This window comes from Balaenoptera musculus, chromosome 16 (genome assembly GCF_009873245.2).
Source record: "Balaenoptera musculus isolate JJ_BM4_2016_0621 chromosome 16, mBalMus1.pri.v3, whole genome shotgun sequence".
Lineage (NCBI taxonomy): Eukaryota > Metazoa > Chordata > Mammalia > Artiodactyla > Balaenopteridae > Balaenoptera > Balaenoptera musculus.
Window position 1 is genome coordinate 26933165 of NC_045800.1, and position 13678 is coordinate 26946842.

At 40.8% G+C, this 13678-nt stretch overlaps 1 protein-coding gene across 7 annotated transcripts in view; it reads left to right on the top strand.

Moving 5' to 3' along the window:
* ARMH3 (armadillo like helical domain containing 3) overlaps positions 1–13678 on the top strand; it is a 185685-nt gene that overhangs the window by 199 nt on the left and 171808 nt on the right. For 3 of the 7 annotated variants that reach the window (XM_036829259.1, XM_036829264.1, XM_036829261.1), the window contains exon 1: positions 3889–4036. The exons of 1 other annotated variant lie outside the window; for it this stretch is intronic. The gene's annotated coding sequence lies outside the window, so the exon portion shown is untranslated. Of the gene's footprint in view, positions 1–3888; positions 4051–13678 lie in introns of those variants that run through there. 3 more of the 7 variants (XM_036829260.1, XM_036829263.1, XM_036829258.1) reach the window with 3 other exon arrangements.

Sequence of the window (13678 nt, forward strand, 5' to 3'; positions counted from 1 at the left end):
ACCTCAACTTCATGGAGATGACAAACTAGTGGAAAAAATAATAATAGCTAGTACTTCCATAGCCCTTACTGTGTGGCTCCTCCACCCCACCCCGCCTTTTAAAGATAAGGAAAATGAAGTACAGAGAGAGAAAGTAAATTGACCAAGATCACACAGCTATTAAGCAGTAGAGATACAGGTGGGATTTCAACCACAGGCAATCTGGGTCCGGGGTCAATGCACCAAACCACTGTATCAACAGTTCACCCAAACTAACATTTTGCTAAAAAACAAAATTAACACATACTTTAATGGCACTGAGTCTGTGTGTAATCTCTTTAGCACCTACAAATTGATATGCAGGAGTCCTTTCCACCCCAGATTGCCTTCTCAGGTGCTGTGGTATTCCTCTTTCCTCCTCCAGTCCCTCCTTCATTAGCTTGCCCCTCCCTCCCTTTCCACGCAACTTCCCTGAGAATGGCATCCATTTCTGTTTCATCATCCTCATTCTGTCCTCTTGCTCTCAGCATAGAAATACTCCCCAGCCTGTCCTGTCTTGGAAGTCACTCTTTCGTTCTCATCTCCCCCAGCCTTTACTCCTATCACTCCCTCTCCCTTTCATTTCACAGTCAAGTTTCTTGCAAAGATCTAGCATTTGTTGCCTCTACTTTCTCTCCTTCCATTCATTTCTCAAACCAATACTTACCCGAAGTACGTTTTCCTGAGGTCTTCAAGGCATTTTAATTTCCTTTTCTCTTTTGAGACATTTGACAACTTCCTTATTGAAAGTCTCTCCTGTAGTTTCCACAGCATCTTTCTCCTCTAATTCTCCTCTTTTTTAGATAGCGCTGTCTTCAGAACTTTTTTTGCCATTGGTTCCTCTTTCTCCACCATCCTTTAAATGCTGGTTTTAAATTCCATTTTGGGCCCTTTTATCTTTTTTCCTCCCCATATTATTAATATTTTTTTAGCCCTCTTCGTAGGCCATTTCTTCCCTTCTCATGGCTTGAACCATTACCACTAGGACAATGGCTCCAAAATATTTATCTACACCCCAGAGATCTCTGCTGAGTTCCAATGAAGGTATCCAAATGTCTACTAAATATTTCTGCCTGGATGTCTCATAGACATTTCCGTCTCAACATGTCCTAAACATCATCTTCCTCCCCAAATTTGCTCCTCCTCCAGCTGTTCCTAGTTGCCATGGGATTTCTTTCATTTTTATAGCCTCACTTAAAAAAAAAAACAACACTACATTTAAAAAATTGAAGTATTGTTGATTTACAGTATTGTGTAACACTACATATTTTTTGAGTATTTTTAGCCATATTTCTTTTTTTTTAAAGTTTATTTATTTATTTATTTATTTTTGGCTGCATTGGGTCTTCATTGCTGCACGGTGGCCTTCTCTAGTTGCGGCGAGCAGGGGCTACTCTTCATTGTGGTGCACGGGCTTCTCATTGCGGTGGCTTCTCTTGTTGTGGAGCACGGGCTCTAGGCGCGCGGGCTTCAGGAGTTGTGGCTCGCGGGCTCTAGAGCGCAGGCTCAGTAGTTGTGGTGCACGGGCTTAGTTGCTCCAAGGCATGTGGGATCTTCCCAGACCAGGGCTTGAACCCACGTCCCCTGCATTGGCAGGCGGATTCTTAACCACTGCGCCACCAGGGAAGTCCCTTTAGCCATATTTCTGATGGATACACACGTGCATATTTCTGATGGTTACAAAAGCATGCATATACATATACGCCACTGTATTTTTAATTTTTTCTTCCCGTTTTATTGAGACATGATTGATGTACAGCATTGTATAAGCTTAAGGTGTACAGCACAATTATTTGACTTACATATTACCACGATGAATTTAGTGAATATCCATCATCTCATATTGATACAAAATTAAAGAAATAGAAAAAAAATTTGTTTTCCTTCTGATGAGAACCCTTAGGATTTACAGCAGTGTTAATTATACTTATCGTGTTGTACATTATGTTGTATCCTCACTTTTAGAGTAGAGCCTGGCACAAAGAAAGACTTCAATAGATGTTTGGTGAAAGAATGAGTACGCTTGAGTAGGCACATGTTTGTGTGTGTGATATCACTTAGGAACCTTTTGTTTAAGAGTTATAGAATAGTTACAGAAATACAGAAAAAATGAAATTTACTAGAAGAACATTGGTGTGGGGTTGGTCACAGAATCTGCAGGAGACAGGAAGAACAGGCTTGGAAAGTGTGCAGGAACCCAAACTGTCTGAAGACCAGGAAATAGGAAGCACAACTGTTTTTCTGCAGGAACCATACAGCCAGGACACCACAGCCCCTGGTGCTGCATGACTTGGTCACTGCATTTGTGGACAGGACCTGTTATGAGTGAATTCTGACCATCTTTTCATCTCTGCATCTCTTGATCAAGAGCTGAAGCCCTTGGAGGTTGCACCTAGTGGCCAAGCTCAGTTCACATGAGCTCACTTATCTTGGTTGCCCAGGGCCTGGTTTTCCATCAAGACTCTACCCAAAGGAAAAGGCCCCCAGAAAAGGAGGGGAAGGGTTCAGTGCTGGATAACCAAACCAATATAACATAGGCCTTTTATTATCCCCATTTTCCAGATAGGAAACTAAGGCTCAGAGAGCTCATGTAATTGTCCAAAGTCATACAGCTAGTAGGTAGCCAGCCTGGGATTCATTTCCACAGTATCCCAGAGGTCGCGCTCTTACCTACTCAGTCTGTGGACTTATAAACTTACCCTCAGCTGAATCTGTATTTAATTCACTTCCCGCCAGTGTATTGTGTTTCTTCACCTTCACACTTTCGCCTTTCCTTTTCTTCTCTCCTAAGACTTGACTTCATCTTCATCTTCCCCCAAAAGCCTCTGAAGATTGACAGGGAATTTTCCATTCTCTGAATTTTCAGGGCATTTACAGCTTGAGCTTGTCTAAGCTTACCTTCGATAATTCACTGTTTGATATTTAAAACATTTAATTGTATATCTATTTTTCTATCTATCATCTGTCACTTTGTTACAATATAATCTCAGAATTGTAATTGTTTTTCTTTTTACTACTCCCAGAATTGGGTATTCAGTAGGTGCTCAACAAAGATGTGCTAAAAGGAAGTCAGGTATGGAAAGGGTTCTTTCAGCTGTACAGGAGGCTTCTAACTCATGTTCAGGAACAATAGTTCTTGGGGTTCACCTCAAGATGCCTTCCTATTACCACTTCTCACTCTTTTTTTATATCCTATTAGGGTACAACTTTTTACCACTAATCATGTTTTATGCCACTGTGTAAACAGACAAGAAAAATTAAAAATTACCTGGGCTTTTGGGCTATTAAGACCTCTTTCCTGATAGATCTGGGTTTAAACTCTTCTTCACCTCTTACTAACTCTAGAACATTAAGCAAGCTGTGTAATCACTCAAAACCTTTTTTTTTTGTTATCTGTGAGGTACCAACTTTATAAAGTCATTATAAGGAGACACATACACGTACGCACACACTGCCCGGCATGTCTTTTTTTAATCTTCCATTTTGCGTGTGAGAAAACTGAGACTCAGAGAGGTAACTTGCCAAGTTGACACAGCTTTACACGGTACTTTGTACATAGTAGCTACACAATACGTATATGTTGATTGAATGAGTTTGTTTCCAGTCTTTCACTTACAGAGTTGCAATAAAGAGCTTGGAACATATATCTTTCCAAACTTTGCCAGTGTTTCTAGAGGATATATTTACTCCTGGAAGTGGAATTGCCGACTTCAGGGTCTGCCATATTTAAAGAAACTGCTAATTCAACTTGCATCCAGTACACTCTTGATACATGTTTCTTTTGCTAGTTTCTTTCTCGCGGTGCATTTCGGGAGTCGTAGTCTTTGTGATGGTTGCTGGGAATCGTGGTCCGAGCCAGCCTCTGGCAGTCGGCTTTAGGATCCTGCGGGGCACGGCGGGCCGGGGGAAGGGTCTGGGGAGGTCGGGAGCACGTCCGTGAGTCCGGAGCAGCTGCGGCGTCGGTGGCGTCGGGAGCGAGCCGTCCGGGAGCGGCGCGGGTGGTGGAGGAGGAGCCAGGGTAAGCGGCGCTCGGTAAGCGGCGCCGACCCGGGCCGGTCTCCGAACCTGGCCAACCTCTGCGGGTACTGCCATACTAGGCCTTGGCCCTGAGGCGGCCCTGGAGGCGGGGCCTGCGCTCGCTAGGGCACGGCAGGGGTTATAGGGGGAGAGGCAGGGAGGGCAGCTGCTGAGGAGCGCAGAGGCTGAGTGCGGCGGGGAGGCTGGGCCTGGGGCGGCGGACCGGAGCGAGAAGCGGCTCGGTACTCCAGCTGCCGGTCCTTCTAATCCTCCAGTGCCGGTCACACGCCTCTCGCTCCGGGTCCCTGCTGGGCCCTACTGGTAGCCGAGGCGCTGACCTTTGACCCAGCACAAGGCCGACTCCGACCCTTCAGGCTACCTTGAGAGCTTTCCTCCCAGGTGTTTCCCACTCGAGTGGCCTTCTGCTTAGCCTGTCTCTGGGGTGAGGGCGTGGGGTAAGACCTCGGAGAAGGGCTAGAGGAAGCCCTGTCTGCCTGAAGTCATCAGGCGTCCCGGAAGGTCCCCATCTCCTCTTTACAGTCTCTGATCGCCGGGCTTCAGCCCACCCTTTACACACAATCAGTGAAGCTACCGTGTTTTCTCTGGTTACTCCGTGTGAACCCGGGAAACGAACCTGTTTCCAGGCAAGTGTAGGGAAGAAACAGGAGATAAAAACTGGTTCCCTGGGGAAGAGCTATCAGAAACTGAGGAGTGCTGCCTTTCAACATGGGGAAGTAGAAACTTGGACAGGCCTGGGTAAATGTGGATCATCCGACCCTCCCCAATTCCTCCTCTCCAGAAAAAGTTTTGAGTTCAGTGAGAGCTGTTTCTTTGCTCTTCTATACTCTCTCTGACTTTGTAAACCAGGGAAAATAGGCTTTGTGTCCCTGCTCTTAATTTAGCACAAGTTAATTGGAATTATTTTGGGTGTACCTTCAGTTGGTCTTGTGTGCACAGTAGTTCCTATGTGAGGGCTTTTCCAGATACCAGATCAATCAGTCTAGAGAAAGGTGGATACTTCTAGTTAGGATTGTGAAGGGGGACTCTCATTCGTTCCTTAATGAATAGGGGAACCTTTAAGGTATTTTCATTGGGTGTTTAGACATTATAATTCATACACTTGTTCGACATTTGAAGATAATAATAATAATAGTAATAAAACCTCTTGAAAACTCAAAGCAGTGTTATGAAAGTTCTACTTTTATGTAGAGCCAAGTTCAAGAATCCATAAAATTTGGGGAAAATAACCAGATAACAAATTGATCCAGGATATGTGAGGGCACACTGTTTATTAAACACATTTATTGAGCACTTATTAAGTTTTCTTTTTAATGCATTTTTGGCTGCGCTGGGTCTTAGTTGCGGCATGTGGGATCTTTGTTGCGGCATGTGGCATCTTTCATTTTTATTTTTATTTTAAAAAATATTTATTTATTTATTTATGGCTGCATTGGGTCTTCATTGCAGCGCGCAGGCTTTTCTCTAGTTGCGGCGAGTGGGGGCTACTCTTCGTTGCAGCGCGCAGGCTTCTCATTACGGTGGCTTCTCTTGTTGCAGAGCACAGGCTCTGGGCACACGGGCTTCAGTAGTTGTGGCACACGGGTTCAGTAGTTGTGGCTCATGGGCTCTAGAGCGCAGCCTCAGTAGTTGTGGCGCATGGGCTTAGTTGCTCCACGGCACGTGGGATCTTCCTGGACCAGGGCTTGAACCGGTGTCCCCTGCATTGGCAGGCGGATTCTTAACCCATGTGGCATCTTTTAGTTGCAGCATGCGGACTTCTTAGTTGTGGCATGCGGACTCTTAGTTGCGGCACGCATGCAGGATCTAGTTCCCCAACCAGGGATCGAACCCAGGCCCTCTGCACTGGGAACGTGGAGTCTTACCCACTGGACCACCGGGGAAGTCCCTATTGAGCACTTATGTAACTGGCACTGGGGTTAATATGAATATCTTTCCTCAAGAACATCGGAGAGACATATTCACATGAAAATTGTAGTGCTGTGTGTTACATATCCATTACAAGGAATTTATATGGTGTGAAGGAAATATTACCATTGCCTGGAAAGTCAGGGAAATGTCTGTAGGGAGGGGATACTTGAGTTGGGTGTTGGAAGATGGGTAGGAGCTTGCACAAGTAAAGAAAGGCATTCCAGATGGAGACAACAGCATGAGCAAAGGCATGGTGAAAGTGTGAGGAAAAAAAAATAACATGATGTTTAAGTGTCAGAAATTTGTCCAAAACAGGATATGTGGTGGGGAAATTGCCAGGCGGTGAGACTGAAAAGAGAGTAGGGAGCTATTGGAGTGTTTTAATGTTAGGGAGTGACAGAAGTGCAGATTAAAGTAATGAGAAATGAGGCAGTGAGACTAATTAGAGTTGTTGCAGTTGACTGAGAGTCTGAATAAAATGTGGCCGTGGGAATGAAGAGGAGGGGAATGGATTTTAGAAGTAGTTCTAAGATAGCTGCAATAGGATTTAGTGACTGTTTGGGGAGAGACAGTGGGCTAAGTTTTCTAATTTGAGAAATTGGGTAAATGGGAATTTCATTGACCAGGATATGGATTAGTAAAAGTAGAGCAGATTTTTTTAAGGTTTGGATGACTATAGAAAGAGGTATAGGGGAGATAGTCTGGTATGCTGAGATCAAGTTGTTGTGGGATATGCACATGGAGATGTTACTAGGCAGCTGGAAGTAAGGAGGCCTGGTGAGCTTGATATCTTGGCAATAGCTTGGAGTAAGTGAGGACATATTTGAAAAAAATCCTGGGAAAGTAATGTTTATTTTATTTCTTTATAAGGAAATATTAGAATATGCCCTTCTTCCACTTAATAGTGAGCTTCTCAAGGCAGGGGCCATATAACTCAATAATTTTGTGTCCCTTTTCCCCTTATACAATGCCTGTGTTATTATAAGCTCTCAATAAATGTTAGTTAAGCTAGCAGGAAATCAATTTACTTTGCCAGGTCGAAGTTACCTTTTGGGCTTTCTTTAAGAAGATTATGGGAGTCTGTCTTATAATTTTCATTTTATACTTAGGTGGTATTCATGAGGCTTGTATGGGTCAACAGGAAAGGAAATGAAGAAGATATGAGTGATGTGCTGCTGCTTGAGGAAGTTCAGGGCTTGAGCAGGAGATAGACAGTATTAATTTATAAGAGGCTCCTGCTCATTGAGAAGAGGATCTTACAATGAATTCTCATTCTGGAAGATGTCAGAAAAATGTGATTTTCAATCAGAGTTTCCTGAAATCCTGTCAGTCTGAAGTTGGTTCCTCCTTCTGAAGGTGCAAGTGCATTCCTTCTTGTGTAAAATCATTTGAAAGGGAACCTGAGATGGTCATGTTTATTTAAACCTCTTCATCTGTATTATTAGTTTGTGAAAGTTGGCAGACTCAGTAAATTCTGATGGGACCAGACTGAATTCTCTTCTGTGAAGCTAGTTCACTTCTAATAGGTACAGACTATGGCTGATATCCAGAGTAAAGATTGCAGAAATCCTGGTTTTGCCACTTGCTGCTTAGTCTTGGGAAAGTTCCTGAGTTAATTCCACTTTCAAGTGTAGCCTAAATACTCACTCTGAGGTGAGCGCTGTTCAGAGCACACACAAGATATAGACGCTGCCCCATAGTGGCACATGGGCTTATTACTGAATCAGGCTGGTTCTATCCTAGCATCTAGAAAATAGGGATGATGCTTGTCAGATGATGTCCTGAGTTGACTGACTTTTCTTGGATAAAGTGGGAATGTTGATATTATGGATATCAGTTTGGAGTTTCCATAGAATTTTAACTGAATCTGGATTTTGAATGTTCTACTAGTTAGCACCTGCTTTTTTTGCACTAACAAGATATTCTCATAGGGAGGAGGGCCACCGGAGAGAAAGATTTAGTGGCTGTACCACTTAAAATTCATTACGTTGGGCAAAGTAAAATCCTCATTGTAGAATTATGGTATTAGTACCTACTTCATTTGCTTATTGTAAGGATTAAGTACAGCATATTTAAATCACTTAGAATAGTGCCAAGTACATAGGGACTGCTCAGTAGTGTTATGTATTATTATATACTTCTTTGAGTGGGAGGCTGTGCTCTGAAAGATTTGGAGGAATGAGTGATGAATTCCATCCCCAGTAATTAAAAAAAACAGAAATGATAGAACAAAAGGGTAGACAGTTCTGGCGCCTGTGGAAGGAAAACCACATTCACAGAAAGATAGCCAAAATGAAAAGGCAGAGGACTTTGTACCAGATGAAGAAACAAGATAAAACCCCAGAAAAACAACTAAATGAAGTGGAGATAGGCAAGCTTCCTGAAAAAGAATTCAGAATAATGATAATGAAGATGATCCAGGACCTCGGAAAAAGAATGAAGGCAAAGATCGAGAAGATACAAGAAATGTTTAACAAAGACCTAGAAGAATTAAAGAACAAACAAACAGAGATGAGCAATATGATAACTGAAATGAAAAATACACTAGAAGGAATCAATAGCAGAATAACTGAAGCAGAAGAACGGATAAGTGACCTGGAAGACAGAATGGTGGAATTCACTGCCGTGGAACAGAATAAAGGAAAAAGAATGAAAGGAAATGAAGACAGCCTAAGAGACCTCTGGGACAACATTAAACGCAACAACATTCGCATTATAGGGGTCCCAGAAGGAGAAGAGAGAGAGAAAGAACTGGAGAAAATAATTGAAGAGATTATAGTCGAAAACTTCCCTAACATGGGAAAGGAAATAGCCACCCAAGTCCAGGAAGTGCAGGATAAACCCAAGGAGAAACACACAGACACATAGTAATCAAATTGACAAAAATTAAACACAAAGAAAAATTATTGAAAGCAACAAGGGAAAAACGACAAGTAACATACAAGGGAACTCCCATAAGGTTAACAGCTGATTTCTCAGCAGAAACTCTACAAGCCAGAAGGGAGTGGCATGATACATTTAAAGTGATGAAAGGGAAGAACCTATAACCAAGATTACTCTACCCGGCAAGGATCTCATTCAGATTTGACGGAGAAATCAAAAGCTTTACAGACAAACAAAAGCTAAGAGAATTCAGCACCACCAAACCAGCTCTACAACAAATGCTAAAGGAACTTCTGTAAGTGGGAAACACAAGAGAAGAAAAGGACCTGCAAAAACAAACCCATAACAATTAAGAAAATGGTAACAGGAACATACATATCGATAATTACCTTAAACGTGAATGGATTAAATGCTCCAACCAAAAGACACAGGCTCGCTGAATGGATACAAAAACAAGACCCATCTATATGCTGTCTACAAGAGACCCACTTCAGACCTAGAGACACATACAGACTGAAAGTGAGGGGATGGAAAAAGATATTCCATGCAAATGGAAATCAAAAGAAAGCTGGAGTAGCAATACTCATATCAGATAAAATAGACTTTAAAATAAAGAATGTTACACAAGACAAGGAAGGACACTACATAATGATCAAGGGATCAATCCAAGAGGAAGATATAACAATTATAAATATATATGCACCCAATATAGGAGCACCTCAATACATAAGGCAACTGCTAACAGCTATAAAAGAGGAAATCGACAGTAACACAATAATAGTGGGGAACTTTAACACCTCACTTACACCAATGGACAGATCATCCAGAGAGAAAATAAATAAGGAAACAGAAGCTTTAAATGACACAATAGACCAGATAGATTTAATTGATATTTATAGGACATTCCATCCAAAAACAGCAGATTACACTTTCTTCTCAAGTATACACGGAACATTCTCCAGGATAGGTCACATCTTGGGTCACAAATCAAGCCTCAGTAAATTTAAGAATATTGAAATCATAGCAAACATCTTTTCTAACCACAATGCTATGAGATTAGAAATCAGTTACAGGGGAAAAAAACGTGAAAAACACAAACACATGGAGGCTAAACAATACGTTACTAAATAACCAAGAGATCACTGAAGAAATCAAAGAGGAAATCAAAAAATACCTAGAGACGAATGACAACAAAAACACGATGATCCAAAACCTATGGGATGCAGCAAAAGCAGTTCTAAGAGGGAAGTTTATAGCAATACAAGCCTACCTCAAGAAACAAGAAAAATCTCAAATAAACAATATAACTTTACACCTAAAGGACCTAGAGAAAGAAAAACAAACAAACCCAAAGTTAGTAGAAGAAATCATAAAGATCAGAGCAGAAATAAATGAAATAGAAACAAAGAAAACAATAGCAAAGATCAATAAAACTAAAAGCTAGTTCTTTGAGAAGATAAACAAAATTGATAAACCGTTAGCCAGACTCATCAAGAAAAAGAGGGAGAGGACTCAAATCAATAAATTTAGAAATGAAAAAGGGGAAGTTACAACAGACACTGCAGAAATACAAAGCATCCTAAGAGACTACTACAAGCAACTCTGTGCCAATAAAATGGACAACTTGGAAGAAATGGACAAATTCTTAGAAAGGTATAACCTTCCAAGACTGAACCAGGAAGAAACAGAAAATATGAACAGACCAATCACAAGTAATGAAATTGAAACTGTGATTAAAAATCTTGCAACAAACAAAGGTCCAGGACCAGATGACTTCACAGGTGAATTCTATCCAACATTTAGAGAAGAGCTAACACCCATCCTTCTCAAACTCTTCCAAAAAATTGCAGAGGAAGGAACACTCCCAAACTCATTCTATGAGGCCACCATCACCCTGATACCAAAACCAGACAAAGATACTACAAAAAAAGAAAATTACAGACCAATATCACTGAAGAATATAGATGCAAAAATCCTCAGCAAAATACTAGCAAACAGAATCCAACAACACATTAAAAGGATCATACACCATGATCAAGTGGGATTTATCCCAGGGATGCAAGGATTCTTCAATATACGCAAATCAATCAATGTGATACACCATATTAACAAATTGAAGAAGGAAAACCATATGATCATCTCAATAGATGCAGAAAAAGCTTTTGACAAAATTCAACACCCACTTATGATAAAAACTCTCCAGAAAGTGGGCATAGAGGAAACCTACCTCAACATAATAAAGGCCATATATGACAAACCCACAGCAAACATCATTGTCAATGGTGAAAAACTGAAAGCATTTCCTCTAATATGAGGAACAAGACAAGGATGTCCACTCTCGCCACTATTATTCAACATAGTTTTGGAAGTCCTAGCCACAACAATCAGAAGAAAAAGAAATAAAAGGAATACAAATTGGAAAAGAAGAAGTAAAACTGTCACTGTTTGCAGATGACATGATACTATACATAGAGAATCCTAAAGAGACCACCAGAAAACTGCTAGAGCTAATCAATGAATTTGGTAAAGTTGCAGGATACAAAATTAATGCACAGAAATCTCTTGCATTCCTATACACTGATGATGAAAAATCTGAAAGAGAAATTAAGGAAACAATCCCATTTACCATTGCAACAAAAAGAATAAAATACCTAGGAATAAACCTACCTAGGGAGACAAAAGACCTGTGTGCAGAAAACTATAAGACAATGATGAAAGAAATTAAAGATGATACCAACAGATGGAGAGATATACCATGTTCTTGGATTGGGAAATCAATATTGTGAAAATGACTATACTACCCAAAGCAATCTACAGATTCAGTGCAATCCCTATCAAATTACCAATGGCATTTTTTTACAGAACTAGAACAAAAAATCTTAAAATTTGTATGGAGACACAAAAGACTCCGAATAGCCAAAGCAGTCTTGAGTGAAAAAAATGGAGCTGGAGGAATCAGATTCCCTGACTTCAGACTATATTACAAAGCTACAGTAATCAAGAGAGTATGGTCCTGGCACCAAAACAGAAATATAGATCAATGGAACAGGATAGAAAGCCCAGAGATAAACCCACGCACCTATGCTCAACTAATCTATGACAAAGGAGGCAAGAATATACAGTGGAGAAAAGACAGTCTCTTCAATAAGTGGTGCTGGGAAAACTGGACAGCTACATGTAAAATAATGAAATTAGAACACTCCCTAACACCATACACAAAAATAAACTCAAAATGGATTAGAGACCTAAATGTAAGACTGGACACTATAAAACTCTTAGAGGAAAACATAGGAAGAACACTCTTTGACATAAATCACAGCAAGATCTTTTTTGATCTACTTCCTAGAGTAATGGAAATAACAAAAATAACAAATGGGACCTAATGAAACTTAAAACCTTTTGCAAAGCAAAGGAAACTACAAACAAGACAAAAAGACAACCCTCAGAATGGGAGAAAATATTTGCAAATGAATTAACGGACAAAGGATTAATCTCCAAAATATATGAACAGCTCATGCAGCTCAATATTAAAAAAAGAAACAACCGAATCAAAAATGGTCAGAAGACCTAAATAGACATTTCTCCAAAGAAGACATACAGATGGCCAGGAAGCACATGAAAAGCTGTTCAGCATCACTAATTATTAGAGAAATGCAAATCAAAACCACAATGGGATATCACCTCACACCAGTTAGAATGGGCATCATCAGAAAATCTACAAACAATAAATGCTGGAGAGGGTGTGGAGAAAAGGGAACCCTCTTGCACTGTTGGTGGGAATGTAAATTGATACAGCCACTATGGAGAACAGTATGGAGGTTCCTTAAAAAACTAAAAATAGAATTACCATATGACCCAGCAATCCCACTACTGGGCATATACCTAGAGAAAGTTATAATTCAAAAAGACACATGCACCTGAATGTTCATTGCAGCACTATTTACAATAGCCAGGTCATGGAAGCAACCTAAATGCCCATTGACAGACGAATGGATAAAGAAGTTGTGGTACATATATACAATGGAATAGTACTCAGCCATAAAAAGGAACGAAATTGTGTCATTTGTAGAGACGTGGATGGATCTAGAGACTGTCATACCGAGTGAAGTAAGTCAGAAAGGGAAAAACAAATATTGTATTTTAACGCATGTATGTGGAACCTAGAAAAATGGTACAGATGAACCAGTTTGCAGGGCAGAAATAGAGACACAGATGTAGAGAAGAAACGTATGGACACCAAGGGGGGAAGTGGCCGGGTGGGGGTGGGGATGGTGGTGGGATGAATTGGGCGATTGGGATTGACATGTGTACACTGATGTGTATAAAATGGATGACGAATAAGACCCTGCTGTATAAAAAATAAGTAAAATAAAATTCAAAAAAAAAACTGTAAAAGAACAGAAGTGTGGTGGCCTGTCCTGGAGCTCTCTATGAAGGGAATTTAGAGAGGTGGCTTCAAGAATGAAGGCCTCACTTTATTTTCATTTTGGAGGTATAAAAGACTTGGAGTGACTAGCAGTAAAAATCCATTAAAATGGAAAGGAATTATATGCTGGTTTTAGAGCCAATCTATAGGGTGCAATTGGGGGAACCTGTGTCGCATGCTACTGAGAGAAGGTATGGCAGGGAATCATGTGGAACAGCAGTATGTGAATGCAGCAAGTGAGCTAAATCCTTGGGGCCTTCAGAAAGGAAGAGGCATGTTAGGAGCTTGTCTGAGAAACGAAGGGTTGGTATTTGGAGGTAGAAATGCCCTGCATTATAGTGCTGGTGTTTACCTTGGGAGTGTGGGATGCCTTGTAGAAGAACATAGGGACCAGATAACTTTTGC